At 41.3% G+C, this 13629-nt stretch overlaps 1 long non-coding RNA gene across 1 annotated transcript; it reads left to right on the plus strand.

The window, feature by feature from the left end:
• Positions 1–665: 665 nt before the first annotated feature.
• LOC132472132 (uncharacterized) lies at positions 666–1347 on the plus strand. Its single transcript, XR_009529000.1, has 2 exons — positions 666–755; positions 1001–1347. It is a non-coding gene; the product is annotated as an uncharacterized LOC132472132 (long non-coding RNA).
• The last annotated feature ends 12282 nt before the right edge of the window (positions 1348–13629 follow it).

Here is a 13629-nt window from a genome sequence, read left to right on the forward strand (position 1 = left end):
TGCTGAGACACTGAGTATATATCTTACTGAACAACTTGGCCGCTACGTTAATTGTCAGCGTATTGTCACTGCAGGCAATAGATATAGCTCGTTTAAAGTGTGTGCTGAGTGCGATCAAGTTGCGGAGATGTACAACCCAGAACTCTGGCCTGAAGGCTCGCTTGTGAGGAGATATTATGAACCTCGTAAAGTGGGAGTCAGGGGCGGATCTAGCCATTTTGGGGCCCTAGGCAAAATATAGACATGGGCCCCTCATTTTTGAAACACGTACACAAAACAAATAACCATCCCAATACTCTTAGAATCGCAATAAACCCATAGTGCACTGCCACACAACTCTCCACAGTAAAATCAGTTTCCAGCCTTTGCCAAAATTACATGTTTAGAGAGAGAGAGAGAGAGAGAGAGAGAGAGAGAGAGAGAGAGAGAGAGAGAGAGAAGCATTTCCATTCTCTGCCAGAGATACAAAATGATCTTGCACTTAACAGAACTAAAATACAAAATGGATATGAGTCTATGAAAACCACCATTTACATTTAAACAGGACCAATGAAAAGATTTTGTGTGTGGACAGGAATAACAGTGGCTGTGTGTGTGAGTGAGAGACAGGCAAAGCAGTGGTTCAGTGTGAGAGAGAGAGAGAGAGAGAGAGAGAGAGAGGGGGGGGTGTTTAGGTGTGCAAGTGGTTAAGTTCTCCATCTTCAAATGTCCATTTTCCCTGTTGCCTTCACCATTTCATGTGAGTAAAACAGTGTGTGTGAGTGACTGTGTGTGTGTGTGTGTGTGTGTGTGTGTGAGACAGAAAGCATTTGTCCTACTGTTGTCTTCTCAAAAGTCTTCATATCAGAGAAAAGTAGTGAGCAGCAGTATAGAACCCCAACAGCAGAGCCTGTCGCAAGTTCAGCAGCGGCTGCTATGGCAGCAGCAGGTGTAAAAAATGAAGTCAATTTCGGCAGTGTATCTGCAATTCTTTTCTTCTCAGCTTTTTGTTTTCGTTTAGCACAACCACTATCATAATTCCGCCGCTTCATTTTCACCGAGTCGCATCCCTCTGCTTTGGTTTGAAGTACGTTATTTCGCGCTGCGCGCGTTACTACGTAATCATATTCTGGACTACTCCAATGCACAATGGAGGGGGGCATGTGTGCTGGAAAATTATTATTTAGGCATTAGTTTGGCGTTATGTTGATATTTTTGTTATTTTTTTCTACTAGAAATGTTTTTTTATTTTTTTACTTTACATAAGTAATGGCTGGGGGGGTCAGATTTGGGGGCCCCTAATAAAGACAGATTTGGTTGGGGCCCTAGGCACTTGCCTAGGTTTGCCTAATGGAAGATCCGCTTCTGGTGGGAGTGATAGGTGCTGGCGCAGCTAGGTCGGTTTCTAGTGCAATTGTACCGAATGGGTCTACGGATGCAATGCTCAGCTAAACTGTAGGCAAACTTTATGCAAGTTGGATCATATAACTGTCGCGGGCTGCGCCTGGGTAACAGCGAAGGTGATAGGAGCCGACGTATAGTAGTGGACAATTTGCTGCAACATTGTGACATTTTATGTTTGCAAGAAACTTTTCTACCAAAGCAGGATTTGGGAAAGTTGAACTGTTTTAATGACAATTTCCACGGGGCTGGAGAGTCCACAACGGACCTATCCTTGGGAATAGTGAGAGGGAGGATAGCAGGGGGCGTGGCTATCCTCTGGCACAAAAAGCTGGACTCTGTCATTAATGTCATCAGGCTTGAAGTTGACTGGTGTATTGCAGTGCGCATACAAATAAATAACAAGGAGTTCAGTATTCTAAATGTATACACACCATATGAGTCGCAACAAAATGAAGATGAATATCTGAATAGGCTTGCTTTTATAATTTATTTTATTTCTGATAATCATTCCACAAGCGTCCTTGTAGTGGGTGATATGAATGCTGACCTTACAGACAAACGTTCCTTGTTTGCTAAGCATATGCTACAGTTCTGTGACGATAACAATTTAATTGTGTCCAGCCAAATGTTTTTACCTGCTGATAGCTATTCTTATATAAGCGAGGCTTGGTACACAACATCATGGCTTGACCATTGCATTAGCACTGCTGATGCCCATGCAATTATAATATCTATTAAGATTGTGTATGAGGCGTCCATATCTGATCATATTCCTTTTGTTGTGTCACTAGATTGTGAGAGTCTCCCTGAGATGTCTCAGGAGGGTAAACATGCCTGTAAGGCCAAACTGGATTGGGCCAAGCTCACACATGAGGATATTTTAACATACTATGGGAAAACTGATATCCTTCTTAGTGCTGTATATTTACAGAGAGATGCAATTATGTGTTCTGACGTAAACTGTAACGTAATTTCTCACCGTAAAGATCTCTGTGCTATGTACAATGATATTGTTGGAGCTGTGTATGAGGCCAGCAGGTCATATCATAAGTATTCTAAAAGGGGAAAGTCTGACACCAAGCCAGGTTGGAAAAAGCATGTTGCTGCTCATCATGCAGAAGCTAAAGAGGCATATAAAGCTTGGGTTCAGGAAGGCCGACCTAGACAGGGGCCTGTCCTGGATTATAAAAAGTTAACTCTTTCAAAATTTAAATATGCAGTTCGTTATATATCCAAAAATGAACAAGTTATGAGAGCAGACTCTATGGCTGAAAAGCTTCTAAGTAAGAATGTTGTTGAATTTTGGAAGGAAGTGAGAACTCTTAACAGGAGCAATTCATTGTTGCCTAGCACAGTAGAGGGAGTCTCTGGAGCTGATAAAATCGCTGATTTGTGGAAGCAGAATTACTCAGCTTTATTTAATTGTGTAAAAAGTGACCCTTATACAGTTGGCAATATTTCCAATAGGGATGCAGTAGGAATCACAACACATGAGGTTTTTGAAGCTATCACAAAATTATCTGTGAATAAAGCAAGTGGCTCAGATCAGATCACTGCAGAGCACCTCGGGTTTGCTAGCCCGAAAGTGGCCGCTCTACTTGCCATATGTTTCACTGGCTTTATGACGCATGGGCTGTTGCCCGACTCTATGTTGGCCGTAACTCTTGTGCCTGTCATTAAGAACAAAGCAGGCAAGATTGGGAGCATGGACAATTATAGGCCAATCGCACTGGCAAGTGTGATTTCCAAAGTTCTGGAGAGTATTCTTTTAGATCGATTGGGTAAGTATATTAATACCAGAGACAATCAGTTTGGTTTCAAACCAAAGCATGGCACTGAGTTGTGTATTTATAGTTTGAAAAAAATAGTAGAAATGTATAGAGGGCAACATTCCTCTGTTTTAATTGGAGTTATTGATGCCTCTAAGGCCTTTGATAGAGTCAATCACCAGAAGCTGTTCATAAAATTAAATCAAAGGGGTGTACCTGCTAGCATTATAAGAATACTTGCATACTGGTATGCTAACCAGAGTATGCAAGTCAGATGGGGTAGCAGTGTCTCTGGTCCTTTCAGTGTTGCTAATGGAGTTCGACAAGGGGGGCTACTGTCACCAGCCCTCTTCAATCTGTACATGAACGATTTATCTGACCAACTGAACGATTGTAGAACGGGCTGTATGATTGGTAACACGGTGATTAACCATTTAATGTATGCGGATGATTTGGCCATTCTCTCTCCCAGTAGTGCTGGGTTTCAGCAGTTGTTAAATGTGTGTACAGAATATGGTGTCAAACATGATGTGCAATACAATTCAAATAAGAGCAGTGTGATAATATGTAGGGCGACGGGAGATAAGGACCTCCACTTTCCACAATTTTATCTTTCTGGGGAAAAGCTTTGTGTTTGTTATAAAGTTAAGTACCTCGGGCACTTTATAACAGATAAAATGTCTGACGATGACGACATTTTAAGACAGTGTCGTACATTATATGCCAAAGCCAATATGTTGGCAAGAAAATTTCATATGTGTTCTGATCATGTTAAAATATGTCTCTTTAGAGCATATTGCACTCCCCTGTATACTGCCCCCTTATGGGGTAAGTTAAAAAAATCAAGTATGCACAGACTACAAGTTGCTTACTACGATTGTTTTAGGATCTTACTTAAAAGACCTAGGTGGAGTAGTGCAAGTGAGCTATTTGTGAATGCAGGAGTTAACACCTTACAAGCTTTATTGAGGATCCTTATGTACAGATTTATCTGTCGCCTGAATAACTCAAAGAATGAAGTCATAATGCTGCTGTCGAACCCAAGTTATAGCGCAGTACGCTACCAGTCATACCTTTGGAGGCATTGGTTTAAGTGCCTTTTATAATTGGTCGTTATGTTTTTATTCTTATTTATGTGTGTGTTGTCCATTTCTTGTATTGTATGTTTTTAAATGGACCTTGAGTCTAATAATAAAAGGTTGATGATGATGATGATGATTGAGACATTAAATTACAGTTAGCTCACTTGATTCAGCTCACTTTGGATTCCCTGTTCCTCAGCTTTTTTAGTTAGTGCGTTCAACACCAAGAGCTACTGACTGAAATAGTCAAAACCTAGATGAATAGTTTTTTCGACCGAAAAGCAATTATTCCTAATAGAGTAACACTTTTGAATGCCGCTGCAATGTGCAGACTCCCAGTGGGATGTTCATACCTTAGAAGAGCTTTTGTTACATTTATCGTGTCCCCTCAGTGTATCGATAATCTATCTGTCTAGTAATGGAGAGTGCCAGCCAGAAAGACGAAGCTCATCATGTGAATGGCTATTAATCAAGTAAAGAGTTTTTTTACTCACTCGATGCACCAAAAAACAACAACAAAAAACAACATTGTACCAGAGAGGACATTTAAGTATTTCCTAAATGTCATCTGTGTACTGCTAAGCTCGGGAGGATAGCCTGCACGTCCAGCCATCCGACAAGATTCTTCCAAATATCACAAGATATAGGGCTTCACAGCACAAAGCCAACTACATCATCAAACTGGGAGGCACAGTCCCCACACACCAAAGAAATATACCCAAAATAGATTCCAATTCAAAATGAACAGTAGGCCTTTAACATCATAATTAAAGTAAGGTAATGTGAAGTGATTACACAGCCAAAAAAAGCTATTATGTAATTGTTTTTTTAATGGGGTTAATTATATTACACTGTATTACTTTATGGTTAATTATCACATTTGGGACTTTAGTTGAAGTAAGTATGATGCGTAAATGTGGATTCCATGGCCACTCTCCAAGGCTGGCATTCAGTTCAGCAGCCTCTGAAATAGCAACCGGTTATAACGAGGAAAGAGACACGGGAAGACATGCACAATCTTTTTTTTACCCATCGCCATTATCAGCTGAATGAAAGCAGTTTGTCTGTCAATAAGTCAGTCAGCTATTTAGCTGGCTGGTCAATTAGTGTTTGCATGTGTATGCTAAGAAGACACATAATCTATCTCTCGTTAAAGATTATTTTGAGCCTCTGTTTATATAGGCATGCACGTGCCAAACAGGGCTAATCACAAACTTACAACATGTACATCCTAAGAGGATAAGCCAGTGGACTGTACTAGGTGTTTTAAATTACAGACCATTCAAGTCGTTTTTTAACTCCTGATGTTCTGAATAACTCCTGAATAACAAACTTAAGTAAGCAGGAGGAAGGACAGTGTCACAATTAAATTCAAATTATCATTTAATTACATTCAGGTACACGCATATAGACAAATAATTAGAGAAACGTAAATTAACACACACACACACATTAACAACAGGAAATGGAGATATGGTAGCACGATTCAAACTGTAGGGTAGTTACCATGGCAACAGAACAGAACGCACCAGAGACCTGTCACCATAGGAGAGAGAGAGAGAGAGAGAGAGAGAGAGAGAGAGAGAGAGAGAGAGAGAGAGAGAGAGAGAGAGAGAGAGAGAGAGAGAGAGAGAGAGAGAGAGAGAGAGAGAGAGAGAGAGAGAGAGAGAGAGAGAGAGAGAGAGAGAGAGAGAGAGAGAGAGAGAGAGAGAGAGAGAGAGAGAGAGAGAGCTCAAAAATGAAAACATGAGCAAAGGAAGGGTTAAGGCGTCCTAGAATTGGTGTTGCATCCCACTCGCACGAATCAGGGACACTCATACCACATGCCACATATCACGTGATGTGCCGACTATATCAAAAGTGTCATCTGTAACTCCTACTACAACTCCACGAGTGGGCTCATGGGAGATGTAGGAGACGAGCGGCGGGGTGGTAATGACTTGGCGGCCCACTGAAGCTTTGTCAAACACTCGTTCTTCAGGAATTACCAGATCGCTCTTGAGTGCATCATCATCAAGCCAAATGAAGGCTAACGCTGTGTCTCTGTATTTGTTCCGCTCCCTGGACACATTGTCAAAGGGGGACCAAGGACACTACGTTTATTCTCAACAAGTAGATATTACTCATTGCGATAATTACGTTTCCAACCGGTCTACTGGTCTTGAAGATGAAAAATTAGACTGAGGGAGTTGGGACCAATTTCAAGATCAGTTGGTGCTTGTCGACGGTAGCTTGATACATGTTGTTCATAAGTTACTAGAGCACCTTCATAAATCACCACAATCGCCTCTGCGTAACTACAATATGTAAGTAAAACTCACAATTAATGGCAATAGAAAGAAAGGATGACGGAGACATTTTTTATGAAGCAAGTCTTAAAAACAGTAAGCAGTGGGTTCTTCAAGGGTGTTTACAGCCCAGTAGGGTAATGTGTTTATAGCCCAAGGGTTTTTTCCGTTAAAGTCCCAACATATTTGACTCTGGTTTCCGGCTAACACATTACAGCACATGGGTGTACATTTATTCCTAATTTAACAAACAATTCTGAATCAACCGCGTTCGGGATGGCTTGTGCATATAAATGCCTCAGCATCGGGTTTTAAATGTTTTTTTCTGTGTGCTGGTACAATATAAATAGACTGTGTATTCTGAGAAACAACACCAGTAGTTTATTGCGTCTGTCTATCACTCCATGTTTATTCTGACTGTGGGACCTCTGCGCCATGCCATCCTGCAGTCTTGGGCTGCGCTTGGAATAAAGAGTGCAACATACGGTGTGTTTTATTATCTAATCTAGTCTTTTTCCTCCACTTTATGGTCGACATTGTGCAGATTTTATGAGCCATAAAAATGATATTTAAATGGTATAGAGTGGTACTCTAAGAAGGAGGAGGGGAGAGAGCTTGAGTGTGCGTGTGTGTGTGTGTGTGTGGATGTGTGTGTGTGTGTGTGGATGTGTGGATGTGTGTGTGTGTTTCAGACCCATTAGCTCGTTAGGCACTGTGTGTGATCAGAATAAAAAACTAAGCTTGCACTGACCTCAACACAGTGTGACACAGTGTGACACACATACACACACCCACACTCACTTGCATGGAGGAAGACAGGTCGGTGGGTGGAAAGTCACTAATGGGTTAGCTAGCCAGTCATTTATCCAGTCGGCAAGGCTATCATTCAGACACGCATACACGCACACACACACACACACACACACACGGGTACATGCATTCACTCACACACACACACACAGATTACAGCTCATTGACCCTTTTGGAGGTGGGTACAGTCAGGTGTATGGGTTTTAAATTTCTTTCTAATTATTATGTTTTTGATTTATTTCTTTGAATCCTTTCATCCAGAGTAACCTACAGTGAATTTGGATACAGGTCATTAATAAGCAAAAAAGAGCAAGGCCTCTTACTACTACACCACACTCAGCTTAAGTACTTTAAGCTTTTACACATAATGTAGTAGCATTACATATTACGTAACCTATGTCTTACTTTTAAGAGCTCTTGTCTTTGCATGTCTTCAAACACACAGAGCTTGATCTTACCTTCTCTACCTGGGCTGTGACTTGTCATGAAAAAACACACCGTTTCTTTGTTCAAGAAAACTCCCCATTGGCTGAAGTGCTCTAACAATTCAGTGAATGAAAGCTCACATATTCATGAGATGTCAATAGTGTGGCTTCGTCTGCTGTGCCAACGATCTCCATGACTAATGGCAATTTGATATTATTCTATCTTCTGCTGCCCTACCGTGAGTGAGTGCTCCCTTTTCCGTTTAGCCATGGTGACAACTGCACCGCGTGCCCTTGTATGCGACTAGACCCGCGCCTTCCTCAGCCAAGGTAACGTCGATATCGACGAAGGATCGGACATCTTTAACGTCGCCATTGTATATCGCAGAGTCGCAAACCTGTGATTTTCTTGCTGGCCCTTAACATAATTATAGCAACACACTGAACAAAATGTTAATTATTCTTTGATTTACATGATCCTAATTATAATCACACTCAATCAAATGCTGCTCACTAGGACAAAACTGGTGCCCGTCTGTGAATTATACTTCCTTTCTCGCGTTTGTTTTTTTTCTTTAGCGCCATCTTTCTTTGTATCTTTCTTTCTTTGTATCTTTCTTTGTATCTTTCTTTGTATCTTTCTTTGTATCTTTCTTTGTATCTTTCTTTGTATCTTTCTTTCTTTCTTTCTTGTCTTTCTTTCTTTCTTTCTTCTTTCTTTCTTTCTTTCTTTCTTTCTTTCTTTCTTTCTTTCTTTCTTCTTCTTTCTTTCTTTCTTTCTTTCTTTCTTTCTTTCTTTCTTTCTTTCTTTCTGGCAGGCTTTCCTTATTTCTTTTTTGCTGTGTGAAGTGTTAGCCTCTGTGCATCTGTGAGTGTGCACAAGTGTGCACTCTTTTAAAGTGACAGGCCAACTGTTGTGAAATTTAGTGGACATCTGGACTGCTTTCATTACTGCTGATGGTTCTCTTAAGACACCTCCAACTGTGGCGAGAAATAAGATGATACATGAAACGCTTGTGTGTGCGTACGTACGTACGTGTGTGTGTGTGTGTGTCCTTGTGTGTTTCTCCATATGTGCGCATCCTTGTCTGTGTATGTGTGCTTGTGCGTGTTTGTCAGTAGATATCAACAGTCTCATCAATCTCATCTTGTCAGCCTGTGTCCCTAATGCTGAAATCAGGGAACAGTGAGGGACAGATGTTTGAGTGCTGGCGATGGAGAACACTATACAAGTAACTCCTGCATAATCCTCTTGGTGGGTAGCAGTAACTGAAGAAGTCGGGTATATTTAAATACAAGCGTGACATTTTTTCCCCCAACCAAGGTAAAACAATATGACAAAAATATTTGGTTTTTGGTAAGCGGGAAACTATTGAGTTTGCTGAATAGTTTCCTCAGTTTTTACTGAAAGTAACAGATGCAAACACCATCAACAATCAAAGGCTGCATGCCTTGCAGCCTAGCTACCCCCAGCTGCTATAATGAGATGGTTAATGAACTAAAATAACACAGAATAAGATCAGATAAATTCAATACGTTAGGACATATTGTGCGCATGCATCGTTGTCATATCACCCCGTGGACATGTTCGAAGAGGAATTTGAAGCAGTTGATATTAGTCTTCCAGGCTAAAGTTTCGGGGTTCCTAATGTCCACAGTCCACCTGTGGGCATCAATGATGCCTAAGCCCTACCTGCTCTTTAATTCTGTATCTATAGATATAGATATCACTATGTGATGCTTGGTTGGCACGTTGAGAACATCCATTGGTTTTATAATCTAAGACTCAGTATGAAGTTGTCGTCTCCCTAGCAGACGTATGTTGGCTATGGGGCATGCTTACCACATGCTATTCATAAACCAATCCTAACACCCAGGCTCTGATTCCTGATTATTCTAACTCCTGATCCTTCCTACCCCCCTCTGTACATTCTGTTTCTCTCTCTCTCTCTCTCTCTCTCTCTCTCTCTTTCTCTTTCTCTTTCTTTCTTTCTCTCTCTCGTTTGCTCGCTTTTGCTCTCTCTCTCTCTGCACTCTAAATCCTTCCCTTGTGTCTTAAGACACATAAAACTACCTATTTTTTTGCCTCTCTTATTCACTCTGTTACCCCCACACCACTGCGAAACACACACACACACACACACACACACACACACACACACACACACACGCCTCTGTGTATTGACAACCCCCACTGCTTAATCCAGTGTATGGGAGTGTTGCTGCAGACGGAATTAGGTGGGATAACATTAGAGAGACCCCCTTGCATACCTCCCACTAGCTAGTCAATGTAGATCTATGTGTGTGTGTGTGTTTGTGTCTATGTATATGCAAGTGTGCTTCTGTTTGTGTTTGTGTCCATGGTTATTTTTACCCCTGGCTTAGTCACAATTGATCCTGTAGTCAAGGGAGGTAACATCTGTCACGAGCTAGACTAAATGAAGGATTCAATTTGAATCTGGTAATGATTTCCGTAGATTTCAGGTACTTTTAGCCATATTTTTACAACGTGGCCTTATGTTTTGGGACTCATTTGCATAATTCTGAAAAGGAGAAAGCTCCAGGGTGCGTGTGCGCTTTGTGTTTTTATCCAGTGGTATGATCACATAATGCTGTGGGTGTGTCCGTTACTTTGTCTGTAACGGACAAACGTACACACTGACGTCAGACTTCACTTTGACCTAGACTTTTGAGTATTTTCAGGTGTGTGTGTGTGTGTGTGTGTGTGTGTGTGTGTGTGTGTGTGTGTGTGTGTGTGTGTGTGTGTGTGTGTGTGTGTGTGTGTGTGTGTGTGTGTGTGTGTGTGTGTGTGTGTGGGGGGGGGGGTGTAATTCAGCCAATGTAGTAAGTTGCCCTTCAGTTACACATAAATGAACACAATTCATAAAAATAATACTTATCCATTATCAATCGTCATAACAAAGTAAACCATTCCCTTGTAAAGCTTTCCAATATCCCAAATTCCTCAAACGTCACTGGCCTGTGATTAATCACGTTTTATGTCATAATATCTTAAATAAAATAAATAGCTTTGACCAAGTTTGAAGGCTGAAGCCAAGAGGCTGAAGCCATCTATGATTGAAATGCACTCTTCTACCAGCACAGACCACGACTGCCTCCCAGATGGAGGTCTAAGGGGATTCCCTGCTCAGCAGACCCAACAACTTCTACTTAATTCTCATGTTTTTACCAATTTTACTGTTCTCAAAGAATTCTGTGTAGTGTATATAATTTAGGGTTTGTGGTGCAGACCTCATTCAGCTCTAAATGAATAATCACTTGTCAGCTGCAGAAAAAACCAGCCGCCACTGTCAACAATCTGTCAGGGTGTATAAAAGCAACATTGATATGGAAACTCTTTCCCTCCCTCGCTCCCACACTCTCTTTCCCCCTTAACTCTCTCTTTCTCTGTCTCTCTCTCTCGCTCTCTCTTGTTTAGTCTCCCTTTCCCCCTCAGTTAGTCTACATCATGTAGTGTGTGGAAAAATCCCATATTTTGAATCAAAAGTAAGCATTTACGATGCCGTAAAAACATTCACTTCTGACTGGCATCAGCACTGTTCAACATTCTACATTATGGATACTATAGTACTATGAGCAATGATAATAGTTCATGGGTTTAAAGTGAGCAACATGGAACCTAGATCTAGAAAGATGGCCACTTAATGATCGGCCAGATAGAGACCTTCATAGAAAAGCAATGTTTAGCCAGATCCATCCTCTCTAATCTGAAGGCTTATACTGTTACCGACCTAGTTGATGGCCCAGTTCATTTGCTATTGCTTCTTGATCAGAAGATAGTTTTTGGCCGGCTGGTTGATCGATTGATTGGCAGGCCCACTGATTGGCTTGCTACGGTTGCTAAGCTGACGGAGCAAGGTCAATGACAGATGATTGATTTGTTATTTTAGCAGCTAGCTGTTTCGCTCGCACTCGGCTAATCGTACTATATGAAACCAGAACCGTTAGTGATTAGCACTTCACAGACTGGGAAATTACAAATGCAATGCCTATTTTAAAGTGAAAAGTTATTCCCTTATTCACATCTTGGAAATAGTGTTGAAATGGTTTTGTAATGCATTGTAATACAATTGAAGTAAAAAGTTGCTGATCCCTGACAACAGCAATTTCTGTTTTAAAGTTTTCTTTCTCCAACATATTTTATTAATGATGTGTTTCATTTTTCCTTGTGGCCCTATATTGATCATGAACATGAATTGGGTATAAAATATTAGTGAGTAAGTATGTTATCATCATTAAATAGATTTCTGACATGGAACTGAAGTATTGTGGCGTTATTACATTTGAAATGACTTGTTGACACGGTTGATTTGTGTCCACAGTAAAGCTTTCAGAAATAGGTGAACATAGCCAGCGGTTCAAGCTAAATATTACACCAAAAAAAAAACTAAATGTAGTCAATTAAAGTAATGACCCATCTCCTTCCTATCCCACTTCCCCCCCGTCTCTGCTCATCCTCTAGTCTTTGGCTTCTCAACATATGTTTCTCTCTGTCTCCCTCTCTCCTTCTATCTCTTACCCTCGCATCCTCTGCTCAGTGCTGCCTTTCACTAATTAATGAGAATCCAAGCAGACCATTTCTCATCTCTGATGACCAGTTTTTCATTTCTTTAAGTACCAATCTTTCTTTCATACATTTCCCTCAAACTCCTACTGCTTGTGCTCGACCACGTCTCTCTCTCTCTCTCTCTCTCTCTCTCTCTCTCTCTCTCTCTCTCTCTCTCTCTCTCTCTCTCTCTCTCTCTCTCTCTCTCTCTCTCTCTCTCTCTCTCTCTCTCTCTCTCTCTCTCTCTCCCTCACATACAAAAGCTACATACAAAGGAAAAATCGACAATGCCTTTGCCATTTTTTCCTTGCACCTTCAGATATTGACAGGCTTTCGGACTTCCTTCCCTTGCCTATACACAATAACTCTTTATTACAGACTCAAACGCACCAAGGGGGCAGCGCGGCCTGTAGACGATGACCCTATGTCATCCCTTTTTGACAAGTTGATCAACAACTAAGTTATGAGTTGTGCGGCTGCCAGTCTGTGCCATAGAGCCACAGACTGAGCCAAACCGCGAAAGACCTGTGCTTTCTGTTCTCCGTTATGAGGGCCTAGACAAACATCTACTGCCCTGGTCGATTCGGCACCACGGATACATTACATGTATACCTGTACGTGGAAGTTACCAAGCACATCCCTCAGCGTTGTAGCATCAGCACCTCCGATTCAAGGCGTCCCTCTGCACCTCCCTGCAGAGTATTGAAATCTATGTGGGACAAAGGGTTATCCAGAAGGAGATCGTGGGACTGAATGATGTCCCCTTGTGGAGATGCCTACTCCACGCGGACCACGGTCAAACCAGAATTAAAAGATAAGGCCTTCAAGGGGAATACCTGTTAGCACGGTATGCTAATATATTGTGAACTACCATGCAAGACAGTAAGTTATGCTCAAGTAATCATAAAATAATCATTCTCCGGGTCAACTTGGTGCTGGCGTGCTGCTCTATTGTTTAAAAACAAATCTGCTCAGATATTTTAGTAAAACAGCAATCACAGGTTTGGCAAAGAAAGCCTAACAGCTGTTTCAGGAACAGCAGAGGACTGGAACAACGATCCGTGCCATGTTTGTGTTTTTGTCGCTGATTGATGTTTTGTTTTTAGCTCCTTACTAATTGATGTGAGCTAGTAAAAAATAATAATTTGATCCAATTTTGTTGTTTTCTATAAAAACGAATAGATGTGTGCGGGCAATCTGTTTCTGAAAGTCAATAACTTCAAGGATACTCTCCACTCTGAAGCGCAGAGATGGTAAGGGGATGTCACATGTTGAACTTTTGTAACTGATCGTTGAGCTACTCTA

Source organism: Gadus macrocephalus, chromosome 14, assembly GCF_031168955.1.
Source record: "Gadus macrocephalus chromosome 14, ASM3116895v1".
Taxonomy (NCBI): domain Eukaryota; kingdom Metazoa; phylum Chordata; class Actinopteri; order Gadiformes; family Gadidae; genus Gadus; species Gadus macrocephalus.